The sequence below is a fragment of the Parasteatoda tepidariorum genome, chromosome 8, assembly GCF_982258835.1.
Source record: "Parasteatoda tepidariorum strain Cologne lab strain chromosome 8, Ptep-v5.0, whole genome shotgun sequence".
Lineage (NCBI taxonomy): Eukaryota > Metazoa > Arthropoda > Arachnida > Araneae > Theridiidae > Parasteatoda > Parasteatoda tepidariorum.
Window position 1 is genome coordinate 105001991 of NC_141762.1, and position 14250 is coordinate 105016240.

At 29.7% G+C, this 14250-nt stretch overlaps 1 long non-coding RNA gene across 1 annotated transcript; it reads left to right on the forward strand.

Annotated features, from left to right (window-relative positions):
* Positions 1-1289: 1289 nt before the first annotated feature.
* LOC147806611 (uncharacterized) lies at positions 1290-12796 on the forward strand. The gene is made up of 2 exons (XR_015436014.1): positions 1290-1843; positions 4414-12796. It is a non-coding gene; the product is annotated as an uncharacterized LOC147806611 (long non-coding RNA).
* The last annotated feature ends 1454 nt before the right edge of the window (positions 12797-14250 follow it).

Sequence of the window (14250 nt, forward strand, 5' to 3'; positions counted from 1 at the left end):
ACGATCACCGAAGTCAAGCATCACTGGCTGCAGTCAGTGTGCGGGTGGGTGACCACTTGCATCACTCTGAGTAGGGACCGAGGGTGTGCGGTATGGCTGTTCTACCGTAAAGTGCTCGCCTTCGTTTGCAAGTCGTCGGGCTACCGAAGCGGGGGTGCCATCTCCTCGGCAAAGGATCGAAATTGTGATGGCATGTCTTCGTATCATTCTCAGGGATGTTTCCCAGACCGTCGGCAGTAGCCCATTGTGCAGCTCTAGTGTGATGTTAATGAACTACTACAACAATATATAAAAACGTTATATATATACTTTATGTTACTTAAAAGTGTAACTATAAATAAATTAAATTAATTCAGTAATTAGGTATTAACTGTTTTTGTTTGCAAAATGAAACGAAATGTTCCTCAAAGAATTATCACTATTTAAGAAATGTTGTTGTTGTTGTTAATTTGCGTCGCACTAGAGCTGCACAATGGGCTATTGGCGACGATTTAAGAAATGAGAGTTGTTTGATTATTTTTAACGAAACTCGCAGAACATTTGTAATTATCAAAACTTCTGCTGCAGAACAATGAATAAAACAATACTGCTTGCTGCAATTTCCTTCACTAACCTTCTAGAACTCTCGGCTATTTCGGTGTTGCTTTATTGATTGTTGTTGTTGGTTGTTGTTAATTTACGTCGCACTAGAGCTGCACAATGGGCTATTGGTGACGGTCTGGGAAACATCCCGGAGGATGATCCGAAGACATGCCATCACAATTTTGATCCTCCGCGAAAGGGATGGCACCCCCGCTTCGGTAGCCCGACGACCTGCGCGCGAAGTCGAGCACTTTACGGTAGCACAGTTTAACGAGGACCAATACCGCACACCCTCGGTCCCTACGCAGACTGATCCAAGTGGTCACCCACCCGCACACTGACCGTAGCCAGTGATGCTTGACTTCGGTGATCTGCTGGGAACCATGTCTTAACGATCAGTCCACTGCGGGACGTTGCTTTATTGAACTTGCAAACATTTGAAGACTTGTGTGCTCAATTTAGGCTTATAAACCTTTATCAAGAAGAAGGACAGGTAGAACAGCTTAGTGAAGGACATCTCGATGTTGTAGTTCAATTGCGTCGCACTAGAGCTGCACAATGGGCAATTGGCGACGGTCTGGGAAGCATCCCTGAGGATGATCCGAGGACATGCCATCACAATTTTGATACTCTGCAGAGGGGATGGTACCCACGTTTCGGTAGCCCGATGACCTGCACGCGACGTCGAGCACTTTACGGAAGAACAGTTTAACGAGGACCAATATCAAGGATCCAAGTGGTCACCCACCCGCACGCTGACCGTAGCCAGTGATGCTTGAAGCACATCGCGAAGAATACATTCAGGGTTACGAACCTGAAATCTTCACGATTCGCACAGCCTATTGCGGGTGATATCACTCGGCTAGGGAGGCCCCTTTTCAAAATTAAATTTTTGTATAAAATAATCGTTATCGGCATTTTTATGGAGTATATATATGTCCGAAATCGAGAGTTTGTTCCTCTGTCCTAAGATTTTGCGACCAGGTTGTGACTGTCTTGAATTTTTACATCGAAATTGTTATTTTTTCTAATAAGTGGTTGTAGTTATATACGATAATTTTGACGTTTTTTCTTTATATTCAATGTATATGGTGTACGGATGTTTTAGATTAGTGGTTTTGATCGAACTTTATATAGTTTCAAAAATGAAAAGAAATCGGACAATTTATCCTAAATCGAATATTCCATTGCATCTTCCAGATCGCAGATGTAATTTAAAATTTGCCAGTGCGAATGCATATTTCAACAGCATCCTTTTCCGGTAAGTGATATATTCAATTAATTATTTTCAAAAAACTTTTCGCAGTTTTGTTTAAATGATAATTTAAATAATTTACTGAATTGTTGTTTTCATGTATTTTTCTCACTGAGGCCGTTTTACTAACAGGCAACTTTAAAATGTCTGAATATTACAATAAAATTCTAATTTAGAAAAGACTATGATAAAAGACAATAGACGATAAAGCTCTACGTTGCTCTGTGGGACAGAAGATTATGATCTTTGGCCAAAAGAAAAAAATTAATTTTCAACCAGAATATGTGTATGCAGTTTTAATGTAGCCCAAATTAAGTATTCATAATCTTTCCAAAGATTATAATTTACTTTTTGGACCGACGAGAGTACAATTTAATGAAAAATATGTTAACAAAAATTGTTTTAAATGTAACTTTAAGATTTTTATTTCAGAAACATATACAGGAATATTACCTTACTGTTACATTTTTATCAGAGTAATTAGTTAGTGTTAAATTATAACAAAAATTTTCAATTTGTTGGATAAGTTAATACTCTTGACAAACTTAAAGTTTATATCTTATCATTTGACATTTTACAATGTTTGAATGACTTTCGAAAATTAGTTCCAAAAAGTTCCCCGAGGTAATTAGATAAACTTTTTTTTTTTTGTTTTCTTTGATGTTTCTTTCGAAAAAACTTGCCCCATTTTGCCCGTATTGCAAAGGTGGACTAAATATACCGAAAAACAAGTTATGTTTTTTTCAGGTTTTTGCGTTATTTTCTAATTAGAGTTATTTTGTAACATTACTTCGGAAATATAATTTGCTTTTCATTTATAATAAAAAATTACAAAAATTATTTTAATTTCATTGCTATATTAATTATTTAAACGTACTGTATTTTGTACTTTTGCTCGCCATATTTCAGCTGCCATTTTGTTTCATAATTGTATTTTTGAGTTTAACTTTATATTGATTTAATGTTGTCGTCTTGCATTGAATCCTGAATTTATCAAAAACTCTGTCATAAAAACAAATTGTGATAAATTTTATTCAGAATATCGTTAAAAATTGAGTAGAAACAAAATAAAATCGTCAAATTTAAATAAAATTATAGCCTTAATGCATAACGTTTGTACGCTTAAAGGAGTGGCTTAATAAGACATATTTCAAAAATACTGAAAGAATGTAATGCTCAACGTATCTATTCCTTGAGTTTTTTAAACTAAGTTGTTTCTTGGATCTAGCACTGGTTTTTTCGGTTTTTATAGAACGAACAGGTTTCTTTAGAAATGAGGTTTTCACTCGAAAAATTAAACTTAAAGCAAACAAGTAAAAATTAAAAAATGGTGTCTTTTTAACTATTTCAATAAAAACTATGTGCTTATTAAATTATAATGTGCTTATAAAAGCTGTATACTTATAATTGCACATGTGCTTATTATACTTTGTACAGTGATCTTCGTAAGAATCAATTATGAATATGATAATTAAACAATTAGGTAGCGAAATTAAACACAAACTTATGCTCTTAGAATATACCTTTTTATAGATTTGTAATCGAAATTTGGGTGGTACTCAATCTCAAAAATCCTTTTAATGTTTTGTTTTCGGTACATTACCATAGGTAAAGTTAATTGAAAACTTTTTGTGCATAATAGTTTTGAAAACTAGTGTATCAAAAGATAATCTTGTATAACCAGGGCCTGATTATCGCCTAGGCCCAATAGGCACGGGCCTAGGGCCTACACTTTCTGGGGACCTCAAAAATTAGTAAGAAATCCACAATATTTCATTAAAAAAAATACTGAAAGAAACAGTTTATCTCAAAAAAGGCATTTTTTATTTCAAATTTTCTTTATATTGTGATAAACCAAACTCGTGTAAACATTGCACTAATCAATTTCGAAAGTACAGCTGAATTTTAATTGGTGCAATCTTTACTCCATTGGCTTAAGCAAATGCAACTGGAATGCATAGTCGCAAAGTCACTTATAAATGATTAGTGTCAACAAGAACTTAACAAATATGTAAAGCTGTTGATAGAAGGCTGCAATCTTTAAAATAATTCAGCTAATCAGTGAATTTATCAGAAATCACAGATTTCAATTGTTGGTGGTCACCAAACTATTTTTATTTTCTTACAACATTGTTTTGTTTTATATTTTGCTTTAATAATTACATGTTTAAACTTTATCTTAGAAAAATAATCTTCAATTGTCAACGTTCAAAATTTTTTCGAATGTTTCTCCTGAATCGTGCAGTTCAATAGATTCTTTTTATAGTTAGAACTACTCTCCAGAAATTTAATTTCAAAATATTTTGTTAGGGGCCCTGAAAATGTTGTGGACCTTGGGCCAGAATTTGTCTTGCTCGGTCCCTGTATATAACGAATAGCTTTGAATATGTTAGTGGTTGAAAAATTCGGTACAAAAGGAAATTTTTTTTATTTTAAACTCAAACTTTAAAACGCAAAATTTAAACTAAATCGATGGAATAGTGATAAATTTTAAGAAAAGTTTTTCAAAATAAGATTTTTAAACTATACATGGATTAAGTTTTTCTTCGTGACTAATGAATGTCTTTTTCTTACAGCAGGAGCTTCTCTACTATTTTCATTAAGAGTGCAGTCATTAGTTCTTCTATCAGAATCGCCAGAAGTCTACCTCTAAATTCACGTCAATGGACTTAGCAACGACAACAGAGCAATAGTTCATGGAAGTCTACTTGCAATAAAGTTTTGCCACACCCTACAATAAGTTAGTCTACATTTTTCTTCGAACTTAAAAATTATTTCGCAGCTGTATTGATACATTTTTACAAAACTTTGTTTTAGAGAATTGACAACTGCTTCAAATTATTTATTCAAAATATACTATTTCAGTTGATGTTTTTTGTACAGTATAAAGTTCGGTATAAAGTACGAAGACAAATATGTTACTCGAACTAATTGTTTCCTGTTTTGATTTACATATCAGTATGCTTTTTATCAGTACAGAACTAGTTAAGAAATGAAAAGGAATTCAAATAACTGACAGTTAAAGAATTTGTTAAACCTATGCATTTTTAATCCTGTAAATTAAGCCGTATCTATTCTAATGATAAAATCTGTTAAAATAATTTTAACTCTTTTGAAACTTTAAATCTATGCCTCTTAAAATTTTTTTAAAATGCTTTTTGTAATGAAATCTTTAATTTGCAAATAGTTTGACTAAAAATCATAAGTTGGACTTCTATTTTTTTCTTATATTAGTGGTTTAAGTCTTTATTTAGTTAATTCTACGATTAATGCTGGAAGGAATAGTAATATGAATTGGCGCATTGAAACTGTAATCTATGTTAATTTTAACGTTAAAATCATTCAGTCCTCATAAAGAGTTGAATAAGCAAAGTAATTTTATAAGTTTAAATAAAAGTTAAGAAAAATTGCAAATCTTACTTTTTAATTTCTTTAAAAATATAACAAATCTAAATGTTTTCAAAGCTTGAAACGGGAGAGATAAAAATCTTAATATGTTTTTGCATTTAAAGATGCAGGTTGGGTAAAAATATTTTCCAAAAATTAAATTTTTATGAAAATTTTTAGATTTGCTGGTTTTCTAACTTAAATCCAAAATTCCAACTCAATATGGCATTGTTTCTTTTTATTTTAAATGTGGATACAGATTAATAAATTGCTGCATTAAACGGAAATTTACTATATTAAAGTAGTAAGTTTAAAAATTGTGATTCAATAGTAAAATATAATGGTTCTAAGTTATGGGAAAAAACTAAAGGGATAAAACTTAAATTGCAAAAATAGAATAATAAATTTAAAAACTAGATAAACTTACTATTAAACAGTAAAACGGTAGAGAAATACAATATATAAATACAATATATAAATACGTTCACCGTAAGGGATAACAAAATTCAAATTTTCCAAGGGCTAGAAACCACTTTTAGTAATCTATATTGTGTAATCGGTAATCGAATATAAAGTATTAACATTTATAAAATTACATAATGGCTATTTAATATTTTCAATATTAAAAATGACCATCAGTCCGACTAAACTAAATGATCTAAAACATTTAGATGTTTATAATTTAAACAGAGCAGAAACATTCTAACATTTAGATTAGAAATCTACTGTAATCTGGAAATTTCAAACATTATCTTATGTTTTCCTTGTTTCTGCGACTTCCCAAATAGTTGGCAGTCGTAAATTTCTTAGATTCGCAGAAGTAATTTTAGTTTTAACAGACCCCTCCTTTTTTAACTCTTCGACACAGAATTTTCATTAAACCAATTTGCACTTTTTCATTTTGTATTTAGGCCAAAAGAAGTAACAAACGTATTTAGCTCTTTAATAATTTATAGTTATAAAATACAGCGTGAAAAAAAAACCGGTGACTTTTTGGCGACTCACTGCTCAATACGACTCACTTCAAGATCTAAAGTTTATTCATCATTAAAAGATCTTAAATACACTTGATAAATTTTTCAATGAGAACTTTTTTGTATTTAATAAAGTATTTATGTAATTTCAATAATCTAACATATTTATTTAGTAACTAGTTTACTTTTTTATTAAGATATAGCAAAATGTTTTGCTTGTAATTAGCTTCAAAAAATAGATATGGGACGCAAGTAAATATCGGAAGAAGCTTAATAAAAACGATTACTTAATAAAACGTCGTCGACATACTTAACAAAACACTAGGAATGTAAAACTAAACGCACGGATTTTTTGCAACCACTGATTAAATAACTAAGAGCTACAGTATCTTTACTTTCAATGTAATGTCTAAGGACGAACTTTCTAGTGTTCTGCACCACTAAAGTTTTCATTCTAAATTCGTAGCTTCGGAAAGGGCTCAAGTATGTTTAAGAATATTCTAGATCATTCGTTTTTAAATCAAAATTCTATTTTTCTGTCTAAAAAAGTTTAAAGAATTACCAGGATTTACCCTTATTCTAAGCACCACAGTGACTTGGAGTTTTTGCTTTTTTTTTCCACCTCCACGTATATTAAAAATTTATTTGCTCTCATTTTAAAGTCTTCAAAGATTTAATAGAACCTGAAAAGCTTTGCAAGTGGATAATTGTTTTAAGTTAGTAAATAAAGAAATTTTTAATATTTTTGTTTAACTTTAAATCTTTTGGTGGCAAAAGAAAATATTGGCAAGTAAGGGAAGTATGAAGTGAAGACTGAAAAAGATGAAATAAAATTGCGTTTTATTTAAATATCTTAACAAGACCCCTTAATGTTTAGTTGGATTTTTTTAAGTTTCTAAACATATTTAGTTTATTTACGTAAAGTTTAATTTTTACGTCCCTTACGTTTCAGGCAAAAGTTTTTAATAGGGGGAAATCTTTATTAAAATTCTTATTAAGTGGCTTCTGAATTCTTCAGAAGAAATTCAAATATTATTTTGCTCTGAGTAAATTACTAACAAGTAACTCTATAACTTATCTTAACAGAAACCTAACACTAACTTATTTCAGAAGCAAAATAAGATTTGATTTGCGTGGAATAGTTAGCATAGGATTGGAATCCTTATTTCTTATTATAAAGAAAATGAATTATAAAAATTGCTGAAAGTTGTAAATTCTGAAGATTATGAATAACAGATTATCTGTTCCTTTCCATACTATATAGTTACAATATCTAGTTTAAAGTAAATATTTTTAGAAATGACTAAAATATTGATTCTTTAAAAATGCTTAGGTCAAAATTAGATCACTAGCCTTTATAAATGGTGTTGGATAATCTCAAATTTTGAACCAGTTTTAATTTGTAAGAATGTTTAAATAAAAGTCTAAAATTACAGAATAATTTAAGGTTCTGAATTATCTGATGTATTTTACTGGTAGATTACCTTCATACCTTGAAACAACATTTACTTGAATTTTTTATTTGCCTCAATATGTTCAGATAGCTTTTTTGTTGAGAAAAATAAAAAGTGGAATTCTAGTCACTGTGGTCGTAGTAGATATGCTATTCTTAAATTGTTTCTTTAAAGTTCAAATTTCTTTAGGTCTTTTATTTTCAACAAAGACATGTTGTAGATAATGAAACATTTCTACGTCGTTGCTCATACGAAATTTAGAAACGATTTGGAATAATGAAACACTTACAACCATAAAATAGTTAAATAATATCGATGAGTCTAAAGTTTTTGAATAAACTCTGTAGTAGTAAAATATTAGTCTCAGAATTTTATGCTCAAAACTTATAAGCGTGATCTTAAGCACACAATTTAAAGCAAGTAAAATTGGCTAAGAATAGTTAAGACTGTCTTTGATCAGAAATTTGCTTCCCAATCACCGAACTTAATTTTAAATGCCTGTTTTTCATAATTTAAATTTAAAGACTGCATAACTTCAGTTTAATTCTAAAATTATCACTTTCTCTCCTAAAAACCAGTAATCATATTGACTTCACAAAGATTAGTAAAAATATGAAATTTTTATCTCCAGAAATGTATAGGTAGAATTTTCAGGATTTCTGAAAATCCAGAATAAGCCTTTGTTAAAGAACGAACGCCAGTTTCACAGAACAATATTTATATAGGATTCTCGTTTACATATTTCTGAGAGCAGGTTTAAATGAGCTTTTTAATTTCTTTTTAATTCAAATTTGAAGTTTCTGCTAAAGTGACGGGTATCTTAAGAAAAGGTTGCTAAGTATAAGTGTTTGGGTACTGCTATAAAAATTTTATTAAGTAGAATCAAATTTTATTTTAAATCAAACGTGAGCATGCACTGATTTTGCATGAAAAGCAGTGTTTTTTTAAGAAACAAGTGTGGGAAGTGTGCTGACTATTTCCCCCAGAACAGAAGCTTTACTGTCAAAGTATCAACTCTTATTTTAAATACAAGCTTTCAATTAACTTTTACTAAAACAGAGCCTTAAAAAAGCAGGAATCACGGTGAAGTTTTCGTTCAGTTTGTGGCATTAAATAAGAGAAGTTACCTAAATCTCAAATTTTAATTTCAATGGGCTTTTCGACGTATTAATGTAATTTAGTTTGCATTAAATAAGAAAGGAATTTTTTTAAAAGAAGCAAAATTATGAAGTTCAATTTATCTGATTCAGTCATTGGTTTTGCATATCGTTTCAAATCTCCAACTGAGGCATTTTACATATTGAATGTGTAACAGATTATAGGATATTAGTAGTTTCTACTGATTTGCTTTAAAATACTGTTTTTAAATGAAAGGGTATGAAATTTATCAGAAGGATTCAGCGTAATTGTAATTTTTCAAAATTTAACTTTTTTAAACATTCTGTAATTTATAAATTTATATTAATGTTCTTTCCTTGCTATAAAGAAAATAGAACGAAAATGGGGTATTGTAAATAGAGAAGGAATTAAATTGTATAATACAAAGTAATCTGTTTCCAACTCAAATTATAACTTTCAGTCAATGTTTAATTTGTATTTTCAACATCTTTGTTTTTTTTTCATTTTGTTATGAATTTATCCATGTTAATGTGCGACCTATAAATGTTGTCTAGTCAAAAATTCTGTTTAAAGTATGTAGATTATTGTCTGGAGGAAGACCGTAATTTGTATTAAAGTTTATTTTGTAATTTCTTTGAATTTTGTGGAAATTGCTTAATTTTTTTTAATTGTTTTGAAATGCTTGTTTTCCAGTACGAAGCGTCTTTTCTTTCTGTAGCGAGAACTTAATTTTGTTTAAATTATCCATTTCATCTAGTTTTTCAAATGCTGAATCCTCTCTAAATGTTAAATTAAAGAACTAAAATTTAAAGGGACTTTATAAATCTTTTTTTCGAAAATAACGAATTTTCTACATTTAAATTAGCTTCTGTTTCTAAATAGACCCGATAAACGTTAATAAAATTTAATCTTATAAATCTGCTTTATATCCCAGAGATTGTCTCTAATATAGTAATGAAAATTTTTTTGCGTTACTTAACAAGATGTTTCAGAAAAAGTCATTAACTATTACTGCGATTAATTAAGGAAAGATGGATTCTTTTAACCTTTAGGGGAAATGAATAGCCGTTTCGTAACTCTTAAATTACCATGCGCTTAGGTTTTCCCGTCCTAAAAATGGACACGCGATTCTCCGTAATTTCTATAAAATACGATAATCTCTAGGTCAAGCTATTCCTTTCTTTGGCGAATTTGACTTTAATCCCTGTTCGATGAGTAAACCTTCCATGCCAATCTCGTTTCTGTTACAGAAAATCTAATAGCGAAGCAATAGTTGAATCAAAACAAATTAATACAACGTCCCTCAGAACGCAATCTGAAATATTTTCCTAACTTATCTTTTTAGTTTGAACTAAAGGCGAAAATTCTCGTAATAGTTTTTTTAGTGAGCAGCATTTGCAGTAGATGGAAAGGAAACGGCGAAAAACTCCAATGGTTAGCCAAACGGTTATCAGATTCTAAATTTTTATGACTGAAAGCCACTTTTCTTCCGTTTAAAAGAAAGCCTAAATTTAGTGAATTTCTTACCGAAATGAGTTTCTTATTGATAGGACAATATGAAACAGGAACTTGCAAGTAATGATCAGAAGTTTTGAAGTGACTGGGAGAATGTGATGCATGAAGTGGAAGTGGTAGACGGCCGCTACCGCTTTTGCTTTGTGTTTCACACTCTTTCAGCAGTTTCGGAACTTCACGATTCACTTACTCAAATTTCTGTTTTGGCACAATTCGACTTCGTGCCGCGTTAGGACAATATAATACTGGAACTTGCAAGTAATGATCAGAAATTTTGAACTGACTGGGAGAATGTGATGCACGAAGTGGAAGTGGTAGACGGCCGCTACCGCTTTTGCTTTGTGTTTCACACTCTTTCAGCCGTTTCGGAACTTCACGATTCACTTAAATTTCTGTTGGACAATTCGGCTTCGTGCTGTGTTAGTTTTCATATTTCGTAGATATATGAAAACAAATGTTCAAGGGATAGAGCGCTTGCCTCTTATTTAGGCGACTCTAATTCAAATCCCAGAGATGATGATGACCTGGTCGATTTGAATTAGGCTTGCGGCTCTCCGACTCCAGTTCTATTGTAAAATATCCTCGGTGATAAAAGGGATCATTGGTTTGAATCCCCTTCTCAGGCTACCTATTGGAGATTTTCGTTGCTTTTTGTTTTTGCATATGCGGATAACTTTACTGTAACGTTAGAACTTAACAAAAATTCGATTAGATCTTAAAGTTCGGTTAGTTATCACCCAAGACTATTTCAGTGCTTGATAAGCGTTTGTCTTTTGGGTATGATTTCAAATTACGAAGCTACAAAGTTCAACATTGATAATTAAAACCCCGAAAATTTTATAAAATGAAATTAATAACTGAAATTAATAAATTAGGAAGTGATAGTTTATTTTAAATTTTAGTTGGAAAGTAATTGAAATATCACTTTTCACTGAATTAAATTTAATAAATTTAGTCAATAAAAAATCATTTTATTTTAATGCATGGAAAGCTTTCAATTTATTTTTACTAATGTTTAATTCGAAAAAGTAGGAAAACAAATTTAAATAGAATTTTTTTTTCTGTTCCCCTAATTCTGGTTTTTGAACGAACTTTAAATTTTAGTTCTTGTAAACTAAAGTTTTCTCTTAAATCATCATTTATATGTAGTAGTGCTAAATTTCATCAAAATTTCATGTATAACTAAATTTAGCATTTACGTGGGAATTTTCGTTTGAACTCTGTTTGGCAATAGAAATTTTTTCATTGGTAGTCCTGTATATTTGAACTTGTACTGTATGTATGATGAAATTTGTGAGCGGCTTATTTCGATGTTATAATTTGTGCCAATTTTTCTCAGTTTTGATGTGCATTTTTAAAATAAGGAAACAATAAATTAGTCTTGTAAGTATTGATGTTTATTTAATGGTGTTTCTCAAAACAAAACTGTCACTTTAAATACGAGCTTTTCAATTAACTTTTATTAAAACTGAGCCTTAAAAGCTAGAATTTATCTCAACTGTGGCATAAAATAAGAGTAAAATGTGTTCTAAATCTCACATTTAAAGAAAAAAATCTTGAATGATCCTTTTAATGTAATTTACTTTTTAAATAAGAAAGGAATTTTTAAGAAACAAAATGAAGTAAATTTATCAGATTCAGATCATTGATTTTACATATGTTGTTTCAATTCTTCAATTGAGACACTTTACATATTGAATGTGTGACAGATTTTAGGGTATTAGTAATGTTTTTACAAATTTTCTTTCAAATACTGCTTTTATAAGAAAAGGCATGAATTTGATCTCACGGATTCAGCGTAATTGTAATTTTTCCAATTTACCTTTTTTTTTCAAACAGTCTGAAATTTATAAATTTCTATTAATGTTCTTTCCTGCTATAAAGAAAGATAATAGAACAAAAATGTGGATACTCAATAGAGATAAGGAATTAAATTGTATAATCCAAAGTAAATAAGTTTCCAACTCAAATTGTAACTTTCAGTCAATGTTTAATTTGTATTTTCAACATCTTGTTTGCTACGAAGGCTACAAAGTTTAACTTTGATAATTAAAATCCCGAACATTTTATAAAATGAAATTAGTAACTGAAATTAATAAATTAAGTGATAGTTTATTTTAAATTTTAGCTGGAAAACAAATTCATTTAAATAGAATTTCTTTTTGCTTTTCCCCGAATTCTAGTTTTTGATCGAACTTTAAATTTTAGTTCTTGTAAACTAGCGAACTGTAGTAAAGTTTCTCTTAAATGATCATTTATTTGTAGTAGTGCTAAATTTCATCAAAATTGCATGTATAAATAAATAAGTATTTACAAATGTGAATTTTTGTTTGACCTCTGTTTGGCAATAGAATTTTTTTTAGCATTGGTAGTCTTGTATATTAGAACTTGTACTGAATGTATGCTAGAATTTGTGAGCGATTTATTTCTATGTTAAAATTTGTGACAATTTTTTCGTAGTTTTGATGTACATTTGAAATGAACTAATAAATTAGTCTTGTATGAATTAATGTGTATTTAATGTTTTTTTTTAAAACATTCAGAAATCTTACTTCCGTGGTATCGCTTCAAATGGTATTTACTCTTTTAGTCTTTATTTCAAACTTGTTTTATTTTCCCATTTAAAACACTAGTTGCTATGTACACCGCGCAAAAATAAAATTGCTAATCCTAATATCAACTGCACTTAGCCCTTGTTTAGCCTCAAATTTTAGGATTATGAAGGAAATCTGGAAAGTATGTATGGTAGGTCATAAATTTAGTTGATGCTAAATTCACTTTTGCTCATTTACCCTATATCTAACTTTTAAGACTATCAAAATTTTACCAAAGATTATAAAATTAAGGTTATAACTAGTGTTACATGTAACTTCATTTAATACACCTGAATTTTTAATTTATCATTCTTTTAAATGATAAATTCTTAGATAAGTTGGTTCAATGTTGAACCAAAATATAGATTCCTTAACCACAATACTGTATACTAGTTTGAACTAACCAAGGATTGAACTTGATACCAAGTAAGATTTCGTAAATTTTGAGCGTATTGAACAGTTCATAATGTGACAAAGCATTAAACATCACTCAAATAACTTAAAATCACAGATGATAAGTCGTTGCGAATCAAGCATCGGCAGTATTTATTTTGACGGGTTTGAATCTGTTTCAGAGATGAATTTCTGAAATTGTATATACCTTAAAAATGTTCAGGAAAACATACGTTTGAATTGAGTTTTATCCTCAAATTGAAAGATTTTTTCTTTCAAAATGCATTGCCTCAATAAATAACTTTTGATAAAAAAATTTTCAAAATTAAATTCCTGGGATTTTGCGTCCTTGCAAAATTACAATTTAGTAATCAAAGTAAAGTCTGATTTTTAGAGGGAAAAGCCACATTTCTAATTTACTTAAAGAAATCTGCGAAATTTGAAGCAATTTTTGATTCACAATTTTAACCTTTCTAATTCTTTAATTTGCATGTTTGAAAGTGTTTTCCTTTAGCATAATATCGACAAATTTCCTTTCACAACCTAAACATAACATTTTTATTGAGTTTAAATTCTTTTTTATAGCTTAACGTCGTGAAGCTTAGTGTAAGGCTTTGAATATCTTTAATGTGCATAAAATAAGTTAATGAGTATATTACAATGAATGTTTATATTATTTTGTTAGATACAGCTCAAATGGTATATGTAAAATTCGATAATAACTGTGTTTTGAAATTAAGTTTGAATCTGAAAAGAATATAACGAGTTGAAAAATTAAACTAGATTGATCAACACTAGTAGCACAATTGAACTCTTAACGTATTGAACTGCTAAACAAAGAAAGTGAACAATAAATTTAAACATTCAAAACGTTTACAAACATCTCAATGTTAATTTCTACATCAAGGAATACTTTTAAAGCTGTTGAAAGCATGTTTTAGGAACACTTGCCGGGGCTTAGTTCTATAAATGTTTTG